The sequence below is a fragment of the Camelus ferus genome, chromosome 14 (assembly GCF_009834535.1).
Source record: "Camelus ferus isolate YT-003-E chromosome 14, BCGSAC_Cfer_1.0, whole genome shotgun sequence".
Classification (NCBI taxonomy): Eukaryota; Metazoa; Chordata; class Mammalia; order Artiodactyla; family Camelidae; genus Camelus; species Camelus ferus.
Window position 1 is genome coordinate 26,158,247 of NC_045709.1, and position 20,887 is coordinate 26,179,133.

The 20,887-nt window shown below is 53.6% G+C and overlaps 1 long non-coding RNA gene across 1 annotated transcript in view; it reads right to left on the reverse strand.

Moving 5' to 3' along the window:
- Window positions 1–20,442, reverse strand: part of LOC116668624 — a 195,768-nt gene extending 175,326 nt beyond the window's left edge. The window contains exon 1 of the long non-coding RNA XR_004325850.1: window positions 20,287–20,442. This is a non-coding gene — a long non-coding RNA (uncharacterized LOC116668624). The remainder of the gene's footprint in view (window positions 1–20,286) is intronic.
- Between the last annotated feature and the right edge of the window lie 445 nt (window positions 20,443–20,887).

The window sequence follows — 20,887 nt, forward strand, 5'->3', positions numbered from 1 at the left end:
TCATGATGGAATCAGTGTCCTTATAAGAAGAAACCTGGAGAGAGACCATCTCTCTCTCTCTCCACCAAGGGAGGACCCGGTGCGATCGCGGCCACCCACAACGAGGAGGAGGAGCCTCACCAGGCAGCGCACCAGCTGGAGCCCCGACCTTGGACTTCCAGGCTCCGGGCTCTGAGAAGTCAGTCTCTGTGGTCTGTGAGCCCCAGTCTGGGTATTCTGTTACAACAGGGTGACCACAGCACCCTGGAGGAGTCCCAGGCTTGAGTGGTCCAAGGAGGTGCCCCCAAAACCAATGCAAACTTTTAGAGCCAAGTAGGACCTCAGTGACCCAGCACCTGTGAACGTGCCCAGCCTGGCCGTGGGAGACACTAGGACCCCACTAACGGGCATCAGCAGATACCGGGCTGGAACAAAGGGCATGAACAACTCCAGACACGTTAGGAAGTCAGAACCCTGGTTGCCCGCGTGCAAGGCTAGGACAGCAATGGGCACAGATGGGACAGCCTGACGCCCTGAGCTACCCTAAGGCCCCATGGGTGGGGAGGGCACAACTGAAGAAACCTGCACAGGTTCTGGTTGACCTCAAGGATTCACCTTGGTGATGGACTCCCAAAAAAAGGAAATTTCTTTCCAAATCTCACGCAATCCCCAATGATCCAAAGCCTAGAAAAGTAAGGGGCCCTGAGACAGGGACCCAGGTGGAGGGAGCCTTCTCTGCAGCCCCATCCAACCTGAGCGCCGCACGACCCCTGGACGTCCTGGGACACACACGGACGGGCCTCCTCTGTGTCGGGGACCCTGGTCCAGTTGGTCCACAGGTGGTCCAAAGTCTGCGACACATGCACATTTCAAACTTGCTGAGGCTCAACTTAAGATCGGGAGCTGAGAGGGTGTCTGCCAGAGGAAGCAACCCCCCTCAACGCGGGGTTAGCCCAGGCCCACCCATCAGGGCTGCCTATGAACCCCTCACGGGGCAGCAACTTGATCAGGGGTCCCCGGGCTGACCTGCAGCTTTTCACTTCAACTTCACTTGTCCTTCTGGGGGAGTCTAACGCTCTGGCACCATGTTCTTCTCATTTCTGGTGGGGAGAACTAACCTTCTTGAGAGTCTCATAAATCCTGGATCCTTGCCCCAGGAAACAAGAAGTCTGCAAAGACACACACCGGGCACTCGGCATGCGGCTTTCTGGGTGTCTGAAGACCCCTGAAGCCCGTGCTGCTGAAGGGGCCCTGCTGCTGCGGCACTTCAAGGTCACCCAGGCAAGGTCCCCAGGTCCAGGCGGCGCCGGCCGGAGGGGCCGCCTCCGCACGGCCTGCAGGGCTGCGGGCTGCTCTGTGTGTGGCCCCGCCCCCTCAGCCAGACAGGGCTGTGGCCGGGGCGCAGGGCCCAGCTTCTTTCTGACCAGCGTCTGGCCTCATACAGGGTCCTGCTCAGAATGGGGACAGAGCAGTGGACCTATGGCGGCAGGGCTACAGGGAGAAGCAACAAAGACAGCAAAACAGAAGACTCGCTGGACGGCACCACACACAGCCCTGAGTTTACAGCAGTGTCTGAGGTTTTCCTTTTAACTTCCTGTCTCAGATTCGATGTCTGCACTTCCCCTAAATGATAAAGCAAACGCAGTAAGAGACTGCTTGCAGAATACTCTCTTTTCAACAATTTCTCCCTTCTCCTCCCGCCACCCTTTTTGCAAGAATACTGTATACCAGCAACCCCTCTGGGGAAAATAACTTTGAAAAATTGTATGGTGGATGCTAAGTGACTTAACGGGTAATAAAATGGCTTGTGCTTCTGAGACTGCTATTTAAAGACCAACTTGACATTTGATGTGAAATGAACACTAGTCTCTATATGATCATGGGCCCCTACCCAGCTTTTCTGCCAAATCTGCTGTTCATGGACGATGCACTTCTTCAGAGCAAGTGAGACGCCACCACTAACACTCATTAAGAAGACTGGGGGAAAGCCGATCTACTGTGTGCCAGACAGATCACCAATGCTGGAGACCCAGGGAGGCACAGAACAGCCACAGAATCTGTCCCCACTGTGCTCACTGCCAAGCAGGACAGGTGGTTCATTGAGCAATCAGTGACCTACAGTAGATGGGGGCCCTGGTGGGGGACATGTCTGCAGCAAAGGGAGATTACAGTGGGTGTGGGGAACCGTGCCAAGATGTGGGGGCAAGAGTGTCAGGGAAGGTTCCCAGGGGAGGTGACAGCTGAACTCAAAGCTGAAGCATCAGTAAGGGCTGGTCAGAGGAAGAGGGAGTAAGAGAGGTCCAGACAGGGCAGTGGTTTGCCGAAGCCTGGAGGAGAGAGAGATGTGAGTCCACTGACAACTCGAAGAATCTGAGTGTGCCCAGAGCAAGCACCCAGTGGGAGGTGCAGAGCGCAGAGCGCGGAGCACAGGAGACATCCGGGTGTGTGTTAGTCACAGCTGGGAATGCAGTGTCCAGTCTGTGCCCAGCCCAGGGTCATGAGGAGGGACCCCACCTGTGCCTTCCCGAGCCTAGCATTCTTCTGTGTCCTCCATGTGTACTGACCCACTTCATCCTTACACTGGCCTCTGAGATGAGGGCCATGATAGACCTTCCCCCATGTGTCTGTATCCACATCTCCCTCTGCCTGTGAGGACATCGGTCAGATGGCATCAGGACCCACTCCACTCCAGTGCAACCCTTAATCTGATTACATCTGCAAAGGGTTTTTATAGTTTGTTTTTTCTATTTTTCGGTTTTTTATTGACGTATAGTCAGTTTACAATGTTGTATTCGTTTCTAGGGTACAGCAAAGTGACTCCGTTGTACAGGTACATGTATATGCTCTGTCATTATAGGTTATTGCAGGATACTGAATGTAGCTCCCTGTGCTCTACAGTAGGCCTTGTGGTTTATCTGTTTTGTATACAGCCGTTTCTATCCGCTAATCCCAACGCCCAACATCTGCAAAGCTTTGTGAAGCTTTTGTTTCTGTCGTGTGTGGGTGCATGTATGCACGCCGAGCACCGACTTAAAATCCACTCTGTACTGGGTTTGGCCACAACGCTGTGAATCCACTGCTCTAGAGGGAACTGAGGTGTCTTCAGCCCATGATGAGCATCTCGCACAGTGTGTGACGAAAGCCTGAGAAAGGACCTCATTCTCAGTCCTTCCTGTGCCCGCATCTCCAAGCAGTGCTCAATGCACAGTGAGTTTCATGGAAAATGAACAATCATCCATGAGACCTGCCCAGCACTGGGAGGGGACCAAGGTGTGATCTTGGTTCTCAACCTACCATGGAGGTGAGGAAACTAAGCGAGTTCCATTGAAACAGTAAAGGAACAAGCAAGAGCTGACAGTACTGACATAAATAATTCCAGCAGGAGGGAGACCAGGGGAACATAAACAGGGGAAGGAGTCTCGTTCCTAGAGGAGACTGGGCGGGAGCTGGCCTTGATGGTGAGCCGTGGGGTCTGAGTAAGTCCTTCCACAGGCCTGTTTCTCAGCTCAACTCCGCAGTCCTTGAGCGCAGCGCTGCTGTCCTTGAAGACTGCTCACAGCTTCATGCACACGGTGGGCGGGCGGACAGAGGAATGAACGCACTTGCGAGATCAAACGCAGAAAGATGGTGTGGGTTTGAAGAAGCCAACAGAAGGGGACGGAGACAGACAGCCAGGTGACAAACCAGGCAGAGAGCAGAGCACGTGCAGGCAAACAAGTGTGTTGGGGGACAGGCCCGTGGGGATGGGAAAGAGGGCACGGCCAGCCAGGGGGACAGGGACCCCTCACCCTCCAGGTGTGTAGGGGGCCAGCCTGAAGGGGACATGTAGCTTCAGGCTCCCCACCATGTAGCTCAGGCTTCCAAAAAAATCAACACTTTGAAAGCACTCTGTATTTCTTAAAATGTACATCAGCAAACTCCAAACGTGCTCTCGGAATCTTTCCGCGGAGAGGAGCTCAGAAGGAATGTCCCAAGTCGAAGCAGAGCTCATGACTTCCTTTTCCTAATGACCAAACTAGGTGTTTCTGCAAATGTTACCCTAAGAGTGCGTAGAGGAGTACACGGCACTGGAGGTGTCAGTGATGTTACATGAAAAGGGGTCTATGGTCCATGAACCTGGAAATCACCAGGCTCAACAAGGTCCAGCAGGCCCTCCCTGGGCCTGGATGAGCTGGAGAGCCTGTGACTCTTCACGAGTAAGGCAGACCAGTTATTGATTTCTTTGTCCTCGGAACTTTTTATCTAACACTAACTGCAGAGAAGTGTTTCTCAGAACACAGTTTAGAAAACGCTGGTATCAAGTAACCGCAGGAAAAAAGCTCGGAACTTGAATGAGGTCCCCCAGGAAGAAGAATGACCAGGGACAAGTCTAATCACCTGCTCGTCCAGGTTTTTTCAAGGTGCACAAACAAAACCCAAGCAGAAAAACACCCTCCACTCCCCATTCCTCCAGATTTTTCTAGCGCTTTTGAACAAATCATTCTTGAATTTCAGACAGAACAGATTCCTCAGGAGTTAGAGACGCACAGTTGACAAGGGCATCTAAGGTGCGTCGCTTTCAAGAGAAAGAAGGAAGCACAGGAAGCCTGGCCTCCAGAAGAAGCTGCTGAGGGAACCGAGTGAAAACGCGGGGGGGCGAGCTGAGCCCGACTCTGCAGGGCCGTCGCCCCCACAGAAGACGCAACATCTTCCCTCCTGGCACGACACTCCCCAGGGCTGGAACTGCTCCCTGCGGGCGCCGCCGCCACCACCAGCTGAGGTTCCCACCCAGGGCACCTTAAAACAGGGACAGCCAAACAGACCCCATGACCGGCTCCCTCTGAAAGAACACAGACCAGGCGTCTGTGGAGAGCATGCGGGTGACAGAGGAACAAACCCCCAGGGCCCTTCTTTAAGGCTAGTCTGTCTCCCACTAGCTCTGTGAGTCTCGGCACAGTCTCAACCAGCGTCTCCAGTTTCCTCACATAGGAAACAGAGGTAGTAATCCTGTCCCACCCGCTTGAGAGGTTTCGGTGAGAACAGACAAGGTCACGTCTGTCAGAGCAACCTGAAACGTGCTAACACTATGGTAGGCAAGTGACCACTGTGCCACCATCACTGACCCACCATGAGGACTGGGCAGGTGACCACCATGGGCTGCCTCCGGGCCACGAACAGTAGCACATACCCACATGAAGGAACGATGTAACAGGAGGTGGAGAGTGCGGGCTCCAGCCCAGACCACCAGGTTTCACGTCTACACGCTCTGAGCCTCCTCTCTCTCGACACGTAGGTAGACAGGTTGGTAGACAGGTAGGTAGATGACTCACTGATGGAGATCTGTGCACATACACACGTGTATCTGCACATGTCTGTACACAGACATGCGGTAAGCACATATTTCCCCTGGGCCACTGAGTGCAGGTGGCATACTTCACGCCCTTTTGCCTCACAATTCTTGAATGTCTGTCTCCTCCCTCTGACACAGCCACCACGTTCATGGTCAAGGCCTCACCCTAAGCATCTATATGGCCGTTACACACTGCAGTCCTGAGGAACCAAGACGCAGCAGCACGGATGACTGAAAACAGAGTAAACTTAGAGCCTGGCCACATGGGCTCCAATCTCGTTCCTAATCCTTAACCAGCTGCATGACCCTCCTGGAACCTCTTGGGGTCCCATATTCTCATCTACGAAATGGGTAGAGAGGTCCCAGGATGCCCACCATCCCTAACACATCTACCACCAGCCTCCATGTCAGTCACAGTACACTGTTACAATCTAGTCTTTTAAGGCCTGTGGGATGTGTGACTTGCAAAGAATGGATTTGCCGACATCTGTCCCTGGATGTCCCCTCTGCAGAGTTCTGGCCCCACACCAGCAGAGCCCACACAGAAAACACGTCCCTCCTCTGACCTCAGCAATGGGACCACCGTGCATCCATGATCCACTTGCTACTGACTTTTTAGAAACCACAGGATCAACCAGAACTGGAAACAGTGAAAAGACGAAGTGAAATCTGTTGTATCGAGTTCCCTCCTCAGCTGGCCAACCCAGAAATCTGAAAACGTTCATGTTCCCCTTCTCCGTGTCCCTTCCCCCCTGCTCCCCCCGCACCCGTTCTACCTGTGGAGCCCGTGTGACAAGTATCTCCAACCCAGCCCCCTCCACAGCCTGGTTTCGGCTGTCCGTGCAGCCTCCGGCACCTCAGCAGGCTCTCCCCACGCATGGTGGTCAGCACCACCATCTACAGAACACAGACCCGTCAGGACGTGGTCCTGCACAAGGTCCCCCAGGCCATCTGAACTCTCCTCCTGACACAGCAGACTCCTTCCAGCCTGGTCCCAGCCCCAGCACCTCCAGCACCACTCCCCACCCCACACCGCCATCCTCCTGCGGTCACCAAGGTGCCGGCCCCCTCGGGACTCTGAGCCTTCACACATGCTGTTCCCGCCACCTGCACGCCTCCCCACTGCTCCCCGCTCCCCCCGCCCCCGCCTGAAAACTCTTGCTTTTCCTTAAAAAGCAGTTCAAGGGTCCAGGTGCCGCACACACGGTGCACCTCCGGATTCGCCAGTGCCGGGCCTCTCTCCTGGGCCCCTGAGCCCCCTTCTGAGACTCCACTGCCACTCTCAGTCACCGCGCAGTGTGGCCGGGGACCTGTGGAGAATCCTCGGACTCCGTCCTGCTCCCCGGCCGCGCACACCCCGGGCCAGGCGGCCACAGTCCCCCGTGGCTTCCGACACCACAGGAGGCCATCTGCCCTCAGCTGAGAGGACCCCAGCCCGGGAAAAGTGGAGGGAGTGAGACAGAGGGGCTCGCTTCTGATGACTGATGACGGAGGACGGAGTGGCAGGAACTGAATTAGCAAACAGGCCGGGCCACGTCAAGGAGACCCCCTCTTGGCAAAAATGCCTCCGTCGTGCTTTCCCCACTCCGTTTGCTGTCTTATTTACACTGCGGTTTTCTCCCCGTCACCACACACGGGGACGCAGGCGCTGGAGGCTGAAGAGGGTACTACTTACCGACAACTGGAATTCACAGAACCAAAACAGCCTGCTGTCTGGATAATTACAGGAGATCCGTTATAAGACCTTATATGCTTTGAGAGAAAAAAATGAATCAAAAGAAGCCTTTTAAGTTAAAAATATCCACTGCTACATACAAGAGTAAAATCAAAGGCAATTTTATAATGAATCAGCCAGCTTACATTTTTGCCACTATATCATGAAGTACGATTTAAAATTCTGATTTAGGTCATAAACTAAACACTTATATGTTTCTTAGAATGGACATAATCTGAATGATAAGGTCAATGAGAACAGAGGAAAAAAAGCCTGAAACTACAGACAACACAAGTGGAAAACACCTGTGCGTATTAAGTAATAAGGTACCTGACCACACGGAGACCTAAAGGAGGGGGTGCAGTTCTCACATCGCGTCATGATGCACAGCGCAACAGGAGATAATCTCTCACCCTGTATTTGAGTGAGAGAGAAGGTGGAAACGTGACAAAGAGAAAGAGGCTTAGCTAAGGGCAGAGCAGAGTTAGGAGAAGGACCTGAAATGCATCAAATCCCAGGAGGAGTGTCCAGCCCGACTCACGCCCTCGACAGAGTCTAAGTTCCAAGAGGAGGCGGGCCGAGGGCAGGACGTTGGGAAGCACGTGAGAGGGTGGGCCGACACAGCGGGTCTCAGCCCCATCAGATCCCAGGCCGGGTTCAAGGAAAGTTTCACCATCTCCTATGCTACCTTAAAAAGAAACTCCAAATAGTAAAATCTACCCTGATTAGTCATAGTTTCAAAAATCAACATAATGCCCTAAAAGAATGAAAAGGAAGACACTCAAGATGGAAGTAACACGACTCACACCAGTTCCCAGGCATGACCTGCCCAAAGGCACAATGAAGTCACCCCGAGTTTGCACTGACATTCGAGTTGCTGAGAACGTGATGGCCACAGGGACGGGGGGCCCGTGGTGACTCAGAGGTGGCCTTCTGAAACTGTGACCAGCTCTTGGTAAAGCTCCAAATAACACAAAGGATGACCTTCCCTCCTTTTAAGTACACGAGCGTTTCTGGAGATTTTAGCATGCATTAGAACTATGTGAAAATGCTTTGGAAAAAGCAGCTGGTCTGAGGCTCAGATACTCAGAAGCAGGTTTTCCACCTTCAGGAAGGAACAGGAAGGCTGTGTGTGTGACGGGGACCCGGCTGTGTCCAGTGGGTGGGGCTGTCTCAGGCACCGAGGAAGGTCCAGTTCCTCCCTCGTAGGGACTGAAACGCTCCCCGGAGGTGGCACCTCTGCTGAAGCAGAGCATTGCCTGATCTGAACTCTGGTTCTGCTGGGGAAGCTGGAGTTGAAAAGGGCAAAGCAGACAGATGAATTCAGGACAGGGGGTGAGTAGAGATGTGTGCGAGCCCTTCCCGTGGGCCAGGGCTGGGGGTTTCTGGGCCCCCTTGAGAAACAGAGAGGCCAGCTCTACCCCACTCGGTCATGTCACTGCCAGGACAGACTCTCAGCTGAGTCTGCAACACATCACCACAGGCCCAGCTTCCCGGGCATCTGAGAAACTGCAAGAGGCACAGGCTGCCCCAGGGAGACTCTGCAGAGCCCACCAAGGGTCCTCCTCAGGCCCAGCTTTGTCCTCTGGGGCCACGTGGCCCATCCGGCTTCCTGTGTGCAGGGGCAGGGTCACACAATACTGAACCTTCACCTGAATGATACTTATACGTACATAGTTTAAATGTAGTGTCAACTTGAACTTGAAATGACCCATCTGAATATTCATCCTAGAGGCTCTGGGTCAGCTGGCCCCATCCTGGTTCCCTTAGAACCTGGCTCTGTGTCCTTCAAACAGAGAGCACCAAGCCTCTCCCCAAGGTGACCAATACAACAAAGCTGGACAGTGTGTCCCCTGGCCCCAGTGGGTCATCACCGTAAGAGTCTTCCAACTTCCCTTCTCAGAGGATTTAAGCGCAAAAGTGACAACTCTCACTGTGGGATCCCAAGCACACAAACTATTTCTTAGGGATCACTAATAAACACATTCAAGTGTTCACAGCAGCACTATTTACATGGCCAAGACATGGAAGCAACCTAAATATCCATCGACAGATGACTGGATAAAGAAGGTGTGGTGTGTATATATGTGATGGAATACTACTCAGCCACAAAAAAGAATAAAATAATGCCATTTGCAGCAATAGGGATGGACCTAGAGATGATCGTACTAAATGAAATAAGTCAGAGAGACAAAGACAAAATACCATATGATATTCACATGTGGAATCTAAAAAAAATGATACAAATGACCTTATTTACAAAATAGAAATAGACTCACAGACATAAAAAACAAACGGCTACCAAAGGGGAAAGGGAAGGGGAGGGATAAATTGGGAGTTGGGGATTAGCAGATACACACCAAATATAAAACAGATAACCAACAAGGTCTTACTGTATAGCACAGGGAACTATATTCAATATCTTGTAATAGCCTAGAATGAAAAATAATATGAAAAAGAATACATATACATATGTGTAACTGAATCACTGTGCTGTACACCAGAAACTAACACAACATTGTAAATCAACTACACTTCAATAAAAAAATAAATACCTTCAAAATGTATGGAAGAATACATATTTCTGCAAACCATCCAAGCGTGCTGTCCTTCAAGGTGAAATATTGACCACAGCCTGTCACTGGTCAACATTTAGTTTTCAGATCAATACATCTGATATGTGTTCTCAGCAAAAGTCAATAACGTCTTACTACTCGAGGCCTCGTTCCAGGGCTGGGAGAGGCTTGCCGCTCCCCGGTACCTGGGCAGACAGAGGGGCCACACCCTGGACCACTGGCCTGCTCCTACATGATCTGGAGTCCCGGCCAGCGCCAAGCAACTCATTAAGATCACTCAGGAGTCATGAGTGTTGTTCTGAAAAAGGAGATGGGGAATGGAGAGAAGAGGGCCCAGGGTGATGGGCAAGTGACGCCGAAGCAACAGAAAACACGCCACCTCTAGCGACACAGAGACCAGCGCCCCTGAGGCTTAGGCCCACACGGTCACTCATCCCACATTCGCTCAGAGCATCTGCTGAGGGTCCGGGGTGTGGAGGCGCAGGGCCAGGCGCTGGGGGCACCGAAACAAGTGTAGAACTTGGTCCACGGGGAGGGGGCTGGGAAACATAGGCTGCAGGCCTGGTGCAAGGAAGAGGTCGGGGCGCCAGGTGGAAGGGGGCAGTTGGAAGGCTCCGCGGGCACACCCTGCCAACAGAGGGGTAAGGGGGAATACGGTAAAAACGAAGCGTCACTATAATCATGTCTGCATGTTGTGATGAGCCTGCGCTCCTCCCTCCTGTTCTGAAGTCACAGGCGACGGGCGGCAGGCAGGGGCGGGGGAGGCCACTCGGGCCCACCCCCGCTCCGGTGTGAGCATTTGTCACCACTGCCTATGAGTCAGAGGCAGGGCCTGGTCTCAGTGCCACACAGCACGGCTCAGCTGAGCCCTAACTGAATCGCTTCTGCCTTTAATTCCGCCTAAGCAAGGTGGCCGGGTGCATGTCAGCCCCGCGCAGGCTAGCCTGCAACGACTGCAGTCACAGACCCCGGCCCACTGGCTTCGTGGGCCGGGCTGAGACCTCCCCAACAGACACACCGATGGGGCTGCCCTCAGGAGAGCTCCCGTGCTAAGATGAAGGAAGAAGAGGCCATTTTGTTTTGTCTGGTTTTCACACTGTTTTCCATGCGAACTAAGCCCTTGGTCTGCTTATGAAAAGGTGCTGCTTCTAATGAACCAGCAGGTGAGGAAGAACCTGTGGTGCCTTAGGCAAAACGTTAGCCGGGCGGGGAGACCACAGACGCACCCCCAGTAACCTTGGAGAAAGAGTCTGCATCGGAACCCTGCAAAGCGCTCCTACAGGCCCAGCTGGGAGCGAGAGGGAGCACCGCATACAGTGGCAGCAGACACTCCTGAGCTTTAGTGCGCACACGAACTTCCCAGGCACCTTGTGCAAATCCAGCTTCTGATGCTGGGGGCCTGGGACAGAGCCTGGCACTGTGTTTCTAACAGCCTCCCAGGGCTGCTGCCACAGCCAGACAAAGGCGCACACTCTCCGGGTCCAAGTCCACACCTGCCTGTCCTCTGTGATCCAGACCTTTCCCAGCCCTCCTCCTACACCTCACAGGCTGGAGAAGCCACCCCCCTCCCCCGGGAAGCAGCCTGTGCTTGTATCAGTGTGGTTCACATGTGACATTATGAGCAGCGATTTATAAGCTCAGGTCCTGCTGGTGACGACACCTGCGGCCGCCCAGGACGGATCCCTGCAGACACACTCAGCCGGGGTGAGCCCCCGTTCGCGGAAGCAGGTGAGGCACCAGGAGCTCACGCTCCGGAGTCAGACAGGCGGAGGAAACCCAGCTCTGTCGGATGTCAGCTTGTGACACGACTTGTCTTCGCCTGTCTCATCAGTTATGAAATGTTGATAATAAAGTTACCCTCCTCCAAAGCCTGCTCCCAGACGACAGGTGTAGGGATGTTGGCACAGACCCTTGGCTCTCAGCCCCGCTTGCCAGCATCTGTGTAGACTCTGCCTGATGGTGCTGGGATACCACGAGAACCACCTGGACGGTCGTGGAAACAAATCACAGAACACCTCCCCAGGGCTTCTGATGCTGCAGGTCTGGGGTGGGACCAAGAGCTGGCATCTGCAACGAGGTTCCCAGGTGACGCGCAGGCTGCAGTTCTGGTGCAGTTGGCTGAATAGCCCCCAGGACCCCCTACCCCTGGTGAAGGAGCCTATAATGGGGAGTGTAGGCGGGGCTCACAGACACGGGATTTCTAGCCCATGAGCAGGTCACCTTGTTGGGGAAAGGTGAGGCATTGTGCAGATGGAATCAAGGCCCCTAATCAACTGGCTCTGACTGATCAAGGAGTTTATCCTGGGTGGGCCTGACCTTGTCAGATGAGCCCCTTAAGGTTCTAGGCCTTGGGTGAGGAGGGGGATTCAGAGCAAGAGGGGTTTCACTGCTGCCCGCAAAGGGCAGATGACTAGCCGGAAAAGGAGCCTCAGCCCATGGCCTCAAGGAGCTGAACTGTCTCAACAACCAGACAATTGGGGAGAGAGCTCCAGGTGGGATACACTCGGCCCACATTGGGATTTTAGCCCCGTGAGAAAGACTCCCAGGCAAGCAGGGGGGTCCAGCTGCCTGGACTTCTGACCCACAGAACCTGGGAGACACGGAACACGCTTTAGGTAAGTGCTGTGTTCGTGGTGATCGGCAGCATTAGAAACGACGGGCCTGGGGCCACACACAGAACCATCACAGTGAAGATGTTCTCAGCGTGGGCTGGGCCTTCGACTCACCCAGGCCGCAGCCCAGCCAACTAGCTCTGAATATCTCGGGGTGGGACCCAGCTGGTGCCATATAAGCCCCTGGTGGTTAGCAGGTGACCAGGGGGTCAGCAGGTGAGCTGAGACTGAAAAGCCTCTCTCTACAACACAGAGGCTCTCCGGGTGTGACCGGCTGCATCAGCATCAGTCAAGATCCTGTCAGAAACGCACACCTTCCAGCTCAGTAGCTCAGGTGGCCCCACTGCACATGGACACTGGGGAGTCACCGCCCCAGGCTGGGGTCCTCCGGGCTTCCCGACTCCACAACTGACCAGGACTTCGGCAGGGCAGGACCCTGACGTTCTGCATCTCAGGCGGCTCCCAGGTGGCTGCTGCTGCCAGATTCATGTGAGGACAGGCTCTACAGCGCAGTGTCCTCAGCCACTGGGACACGAAGCCCCCAGCTCCACAAACTGCCTCAGCACAATGAGCCTGGACTTCTGCTCAGGACGGAGCGAGCCCAGGTCTGCGTGCCAGTCGCCTCTCCACCCTGCACCCAGGAAAGCACCTTGTGGCCTTGCCCTGGGTCTAAGGACACTCCTGGCTCCTGGGGAGGGGGTGGCTCTGCTATCACAGAGGCAGTGACAGGGGAAGAATCCCCCTTGTGTTCCTGCCCAGAAGGGACCATCAGAGCCCCGAGATTCTAGTTCTGGCCATTTGTTACTGACACAAGCACAAATTTTGCTCTGAAATATGTTGGGGTTTAGAAAAACTGCTGCTGGTGAACCCTGGGTTCCAGGACTTAGAAGAGAGTGACACCTGTGCTGAGCTGTGTCCCTGGGTCACTACCACCTGGCCAGTAGTTGGGCCCCCACCCTTAGAGGTTCCAAGAGGTTCCTATAGACACGCAGACAGGACAGCAGCCACCACGACAAAGCTCCAGGGCCACACTCCCTCCCCACCTCTGGACAGGTCAGCAGAGGTGGATGAAGTGGCAATGTGAACTTTTTAAGGGTGTTTTATCAGTTATCTATTGCTGTGTAATAACGCACCCCCAAATTCAGTAAGACAGCAGTAACTTACTTGCTGATTAACCTGTCATTTGGTAGCGCTTGGGGAGGGATGACTTGCCTGGTATGGCCTCAGCTGGAGAGCCCAACCACGACTGGATGGTTCACTCTGGTAGTGATGCGGCTGCATGACCGGCAGGTGGTTCCGCTGCAGGCCAGGGGCTCAGCTGGGCCATGGGCAGGACTTCTGTCCTCCCCACGCAGCCCTGCCCACACTCCGCATGGGCTTCCTCACAGCACGGTGACCAGGTGTCAGAAGCAGCATCCCCAAAGAGGACGCAGAGGTGCTCGTCATCCCTGTGATGCGCTCCTGGAAGTCCAGGGCATCACTGCGCCCTATTCTGCTGACTGACAGTCGCAAGAGGAAGGGACACAGACCATCCCACTCTGGATCTGAGAGTGGCGTCCAAGAAAGTAAACCTTAGCTTCTTCATCCAAGATGTACACGTGGAACCCAGAGGCCAAAGGCACCGCCCCTCCTCGTCCAAAGCCGCCCGCCCTTGTGCGTGTGGCCTCCAGAGCAGGCCCTCCGCTCCAGGCAAGCTGGCCCCCAGCCGCGCCCCCTCCCTTTCTTGTTCACCCCACCGTCATGGCTGTCTCTGCCCCTCCCCTTCCCGTCCACAAGCCAGCTCAGCCAGCAGCCTGCTCCCCACTTCCTGGCCCCACAGCACCCGCGCGTGGACGCCACAGGCCAGCATCCTCCAGGTGTCCCCTTTCCCCGGTCAGAGCCAGTGCCCAACATTCACTGCAGCTCTGCACACTCTGAAGCCAGCGGTACAGGAAGGGCCCACTCATTGCCAAGTGGATTCACTTGGGTTCCACACAGGAAAGCCGTGTAGGAAAGGATTTTGTTAATTTGGGGGACAGGAAATGAGAAGGGCTGGCGACCGCAGGGCTGAAGGAGCAAAGTGGACATCAGAGCTCGCGGACCAGCCGCCCTCCTTCCACAGGCTCTTCCTAAACTTGCCTGTTTGCATGGCCTCCAGGCCACGCGGCCGGTGAAGCTGTTCCCAAGGTTGCATCCTGGAGCGACCTTACTGGGGAGGTACTTCCACGTGACTAGGATGCCGCTCTTACCACACTTCATCAGACCACCAGGGGTTTCGCTTTTTGGTTTTGTAAATTGAAGTATAGTTGATTTACAATGTTATACTAATTTCTGGTGCACATCAAAATGACTCAGTTATAAATATACATATATATATGTACATCTTCAGATTCTTTTCCATTTATTATAAGATATTGAATATAGTTCCCTGAGCTGTACAGTAGGTCCTTGTTTACCTATTTTACATATAGTAGTGTGTATCTGCTAATCCCAAACTCCTAATTTATCGCTCATCCCTGCCCCACAACCACAGTTTGTTTTCAATATCTGAATCTATTTGTTTGTAAATAAAATTTGTATTTTTTTTTAGATTCCACATATAAGTGATATATGGTATTTTTCCTTCTTTCTCACTTACTACACTTAGTATGACAATCTCCAGGTCCACCCATGTTGCTGCAAATGGTCTTATTTCATTTTTTATGGCCGAGTAGTATTCCATTGTACATATAGACCACATCTTCTTCATCCAGTCATCTGTCAGTAGACATTTAGGTTGTCTCCAAGTCTTCGCTATTGTAAACAGTTCTGCTGTGCATATTGGGGTGCAGGTGTCTTTTTGAATTAGTTTTTGTCTTTTCTGGATATACGCCCAGGAGCGGTATTTTTTTTTATTCATAGAACAACGTTGTTGTTACCGAGGGGCTGATGCATCTACGGAGCCCCCTTCCACCTAGTTAACTGCTAACACCCCCATAGAAAATATGACTGTGATTAAGAATATTCACAACGGAGACGGCTTTTTACTAGGATGTTTCTAATAGATGACTGAATTCTGAGGGGGTTTTAGTCCTAATTTCCATTTCTTACTGAAATTCTCTCCTGCCCACATGAGCCATTTTGGAAGAGAGAGCAGTGACGTGGCCCAGGAGCCTTCACTGCTGTGAAAGCTGAGTCTTGTGTTCTGTTTGTTGATGAGCTGGGGGTTCACGAGGCACCAGCCTTCAGCATTGACTGGGAACAGGGTGCTTGTTGCCCGCAGCTGGTGAGAGATTATTAGTCATCTGACAGGGTAAGACGGACAGCACTGAAGCTCACCCAAGGGTGTCGAAAACGAAGGCAATACTTAGAAAGGGTGCAGACGCGCGTCCCTACAACCCAGCAATCCCTCCATGGTGTTACACCCAGTAAAACACACTTGTGCACACACAGCTGCTCACCACTGCACTGATACCACAAAACGCTGGAACTGCCTATACACCTGTCAATTAGATGACTGAGAAACCAGGGCCACTCATACAATGGAGACGTAGTCAACAGTGAGATGGGTGAGCTAAACCTGTCGGCTCCCAGAAGCAAGTCTCTAAAGCGCAACGTTGAGCAGCAGCAAGCAGCACGCAAATGACTTCCACCAGGCAGCTGCTCATGTAACACTTCCAACTGCACATTAACGTTGCATTTTGGTCTTAAAAATATCCAATTCAGGATAGTGGTCACCTCTGGGGAAGGAGAGTGGAGACTTACGTCCACCATGGCTTACTTGTTGCGGTCGGTGACGGGCACACGACACTTGTCTTCTTTTTGTGTGTCTGCCCCAAAGATTTCATCCTACAATGCTGTGTCATTTACAAGAGAAGACCTAATTCTAATTCACATTCCAGAGATTAAAGAGCAATTATTTGTCATGAATCTACCACTTTCCACTTCACAAGCTCAGCTTGCTTTTCTGACTGAAGCCCTCGCCCACCTAACATCACTTTGAGAGACCTTCCCCACGTCCAGAGGTTCTGCTGCCGCTGCCCGCTCTGACCTGTCTATCTCCCTGACTGAGAGCGTGGTCCTGGCAGAAATCGGGTCGCAGGAGGCTAACTGCTGAGTGGGTGGCCACTAGCCCTGGGCGTTTTGACGAGCAAGTATGTAAACGCCGCCCTTCCAGACAGCAAGGTCTGGAGCAGCGGTCACATGCTGGTGGCCCGGGGACTCTGCAGAGGGCCGGAGCAGGGGGCATCCCGGGCTGACACAGTCTCACCCTTGTCAGGCCACTTAACCTGCCCAGCTCCTGACTTCACCAACTGCCAAGATGACCACGAGGACACTTGACAGTAAACTATCCATTGGCAGCTACGCTCGGGTCTGAAACGTTGACAAAGCACCGGGGTTCCTTGAAAGTAACTATCACAACCAAAACCACAGCCCTGGCATGGGTCCCTCCTGTGATTTCTTCTACAGTCTCACGTGTGTATACAATGCACGTGCTCACACCCACATGTGTACACATGAACGAATCATGTGTACATATACGCTACACAGCACATATACACGTGTGTGCATATACCTGTTTACATGTATAAACACTCACATGCGTACACACGTGTACACATGTGCACACAAATGTATGCACACATGCGTGCATATTTGTGCACATGCACACGTTTACACACAAGCATGTACAGACCCACACATTCCCCTCTGAAACCAAATCTTTATCTCAAGTGATTATTCGGGGATTGGGAACATAATAAGATTAGTTTGTATTGAACACTGAATACTTGCTTCTCCCGACTGTGTCTGACATTTCATTTAATCCTGTGCGGATTCCGGGGTTAATGATTTCTGTTGATCCAAGAACCCTTAGCCAGCCAAGAGCTGGGGAAGAGGCCTGACCTCCTGAGGGCTTCCCAGCAGCACACCACAGGCTCACCACAGGTCTTTCCAGCGTGTGGGGACTATCGTCTGAGGTTGCACAAGGGGGCCTCACAGTGGTTTGGTTTCTGGTGACTTGTTTCCCTAGGTTCCCCATCCAGTCTAAGGTGAGGCTCCAGGGCACCCTGCTGAGAAGGAGGACAAGACCCTGGCCTAGGCCCCCACAGCAAGGGCCACCCACTGGCCGTACAGACCCCCAGCGCTTGTCCCAGGCCCACCTGCACCCAAGGTGCCTGACGGGCACTGAATCTGAGCTGCAGACCTGCTGTTCGAAGGACTCCTTCAGCTCATGCAGGGATTTTGAGTTTTCTTTGAGCCACATGTCAAAGATCATGGCCAGAGGACAGCATGCTGCTCAGCCAGTGGACAGTGGGATGGCCTGAGGAATCCAAAGAAGGAGCCAGAAAAAGCCTCCACATTTGGCATCCTCCAATTCAACTTCCACAAACATGGTCAAAGTGATCCCTCAAGAAAAGAGAAGGGAAGTGTGCCCCACCCCCTCCCACGGCTCTCCCAACCCCCGATGTGTCAGTGGCCAGTGCTGCTCTCAGACAAAATAAACTTTCTCACCAAGGCTCAGGGCCTCCTCCTATCCTGCTCCACATGCCACCACCCAGCTCCACCCCTGCCCCAAGAGCAGCCTCATCAGGACCATGGGGACGGGCCACACACCCAGCCCACCACTGCCGGGCACAGGGCACCCCACCCACTGTGACACCAAAAATGCCCCGACCACAGCAGGTGGCCCGTGCACAGCAGGCAAGGGGAGACTCTGCTGCCATCTTTGCTAAGGGACTCCACAGCCAGCAGGAAGCTGCCCGCGCCTGGGGACAGCTTAGAGTCAGTGGTCAATTAAGCCGCGCTTGATAAAAGTAAACTTAATTACAAGGGCACTTAGGTATTTGGATCACTTAATACGGTCTTCTAAATTGGATGTCGCTCTGGTTATCATTAGAAACCTAGAGTCAAATGAATAAATATGCTGTTATTTAAAAATTAACATCTTTCAAGGGGAAGAAAAATGATGGGATTCGGTACCTAAAGCCTCAGGTACGGAAAGGTGATTATGTTTTCCCAGTTAACTGCTTACAAAAACACGTGTGTTGTTCAGGAGGCGGGGGTCATCTGTTCCAGAAACTGACACGCCAGAACTAATGCTACCAGACATTCAGGTGAACATATTTCAGCAGAACCAGAGGGGGCTTTGAGGGACTTTCTGACCCGTTTATCTCCTCTGAATATTTCTTCTTCCTTTCCGATGGAGTCAGCTCTTGCCTGTGTTTATTAAATACCTGTAGCTTTTGTGCACTCCTTGGGTTTAATAATCCTTAAGCGAATTACTTTACCACTGCTCAGGCTCTAAAAGATAAACAGACTTGCGTTTCTTTCCACCGCCTAGAAACACAGGGAAACAATTTCACTGCAGGGAAGAACATCAAGATAGCCCATCTTTTTTCATGCTACCTTTGTTAATTCTTGACTAGTGAGAGAATTACGTTTTCCACAACAATTAAGAAGGCACTGGGCCATTTTCCACATCAGTGGGATCTACATTCTGGAGAGTGAAGAGGGTCTGAGAAACTCAGCAGATTCCACATATTAATACAAACACACCCACCCCCATCCTCAATCATCTCCTGGGACCACCAACCAGCCTGGGCCTATGCAGGGACTGATCAGCCAAAATATCTGTCTCGTACAATCTCTTCCACTTTAATTAGATTAAAATTTAAATTAATTTTTGTTTAAAAATTATAATTAAACAAATTTTTAAAAGATTTTAGAACAATTTAATGTTTCCTCTCCAAATTGCTCTTCCACATAATCTAGATTTCTACATTTGTTTCTTTTTTTTTAACAATGTTGTGTCAAATTCCAGTGTAGAGCACAATTTTTCAGTTATACATGAACATATATATATTCATTGTCACTTTTTTTTCCGCTGTGTAAACAAATTTAAATTATGCCTACAGGCTCCACGGCGCTGCTCAGTCTAGGCAAGTGTCTGCTTCTATTACTTTATTACCGTATTTTCTTCTTTTTCAATAACTACCAAGAAAAGGATTCAGGCCTAGGGCTCGCCCCTCCCCCGCATCCCCACCCCTGGGCCCCCCCTTCCCCCACGAAGCCCCTCCCCACCCAGCTCACAGTCCTTCAGAGGCGAAATCTGACTCCCAGCCTCACATCCACCCCTCTCCGCTCCTGTCAGGATTTATTTTAAAGATTACAAGTGGTGAATAGATAAAACGAGGACAGTCACTGCGCTGTCACCTGACAAAGAGCGCTGCTTCCTGACACTGAGGCTGCCCTGGGCGGGCCGGTGTCCCGGTGCAGGGCTGGGAGAGCGCGGCTCGGGGCTACCGGGAGGGAAGGGGCTTTCCCAGCGCTGGGCACCGGCCTGGGGGCCTGGCGAGGAAGACGACTTCAGGAGCTGCGCCGAGGCTCCCCCCAGCCGGAGGTGGGGTGGAGGGCGGGGGGGGGGGGGGTGGGACCTAACACGAGGTCTGAGCGACTCGGGCGCGGGAACTGCAGGAAGCTGGCAGCATGTGGGCGCCTCAGGGACCACGAGACAGCAAAGACGGCCCTCGGCGTTGGGACCCCAGGTGGGCCAAGCGGCCTGCGGGAGAGCGCCCAGGAGCCTCGGTGCAGCGTCGGCAGGGACGGGGAGGCCGCTTCCACCGGGCCTGTGCCCACGTCTCCCCGTGCACGCGTCCCCCTTTGTGCACGCGTCTCCCCACACCCACATCTCCCTGTGCACGAGTCTCCCTTTGTGCACACATCTCCCCGTGCACGCGTCTCCCCACACCCACGTCTCCCCATGCACGCGTCTCCCAGGGCACGCATCTCCCTTTGTGCACACGTCTCCCCGTCTCCCGCAGCCCTCAGAGCAGCACCGCGCGCACAGCCGGCGCGGCATCCTGGGCGCTCGCTGCTCCGGGACCGCGGGCACTCAGTGCCTCGCGTAAAGCGCGGTGTCTGCATACAACCCGCCCTCGTCCCCACAGGCCTCGGGCCATCCCCACGCTGCTCACGAGACCAGCGCAGCGGCAGCGCGCCGTGACAGCCGTGACAGGCTAAACCCTGCAGAAGTGCTCGTCCAGTCCTCACGGCGAAGCCCGTCAACAGTTCCCAGGGAAATAAAAACAGAGTCTGGGTAACAGGATAAGGCCTCACCTCTTTTCCTCCTCTGTGCTTAGTCCAGCTTCACTGGCTCACAGGGGACGGCGGGCAGAGGCCTCCCACCGGCACTTCAGACGCGGCTCCCGGTGCAGAATGGCGCTGCCAATACCTCAGCTCGGAGCGTGTGGAGACGCCAAGCGGACTGCCCGCCCCACCCAACATGGCAGTTGGGGGGGAGGTGGCGTGTGCAGAAGCCCCGCCCAGAAACCTCAGTCCAACAAGGTGACTGGGGGCGTGTGCAGAAGCCCCGCCCCCGACCCTCAGTCCCGCATGGCTGTGGGCGTGTGCAGAGTGCCGGAGCGCGACCCTGAGATTTAAGGCGGGGGCCGCAGGCGTGTGCGGAGGCCCAGTACTGAGCCTGGGAGAGAAGCCGCCCCTGCCCCGCCACTGGACCCTACGAAGCAGCCCCGCCGGCCCGGGGGACGGCTGTGCTCTGGAGCGCCATCGCCGCCTCCCCCTCGGAACCAGGAAGCCTGCCTTTGCTTCTGAGCCCGACTCGGTCGCGTTCCGCCGGCTCCAGCGCCCCTGGCAGGAGGACCCTTGTTGGGGACCCCTCGGAAGGGCCGTAACACGGCGTGTGGCAAACCCAGGGTTT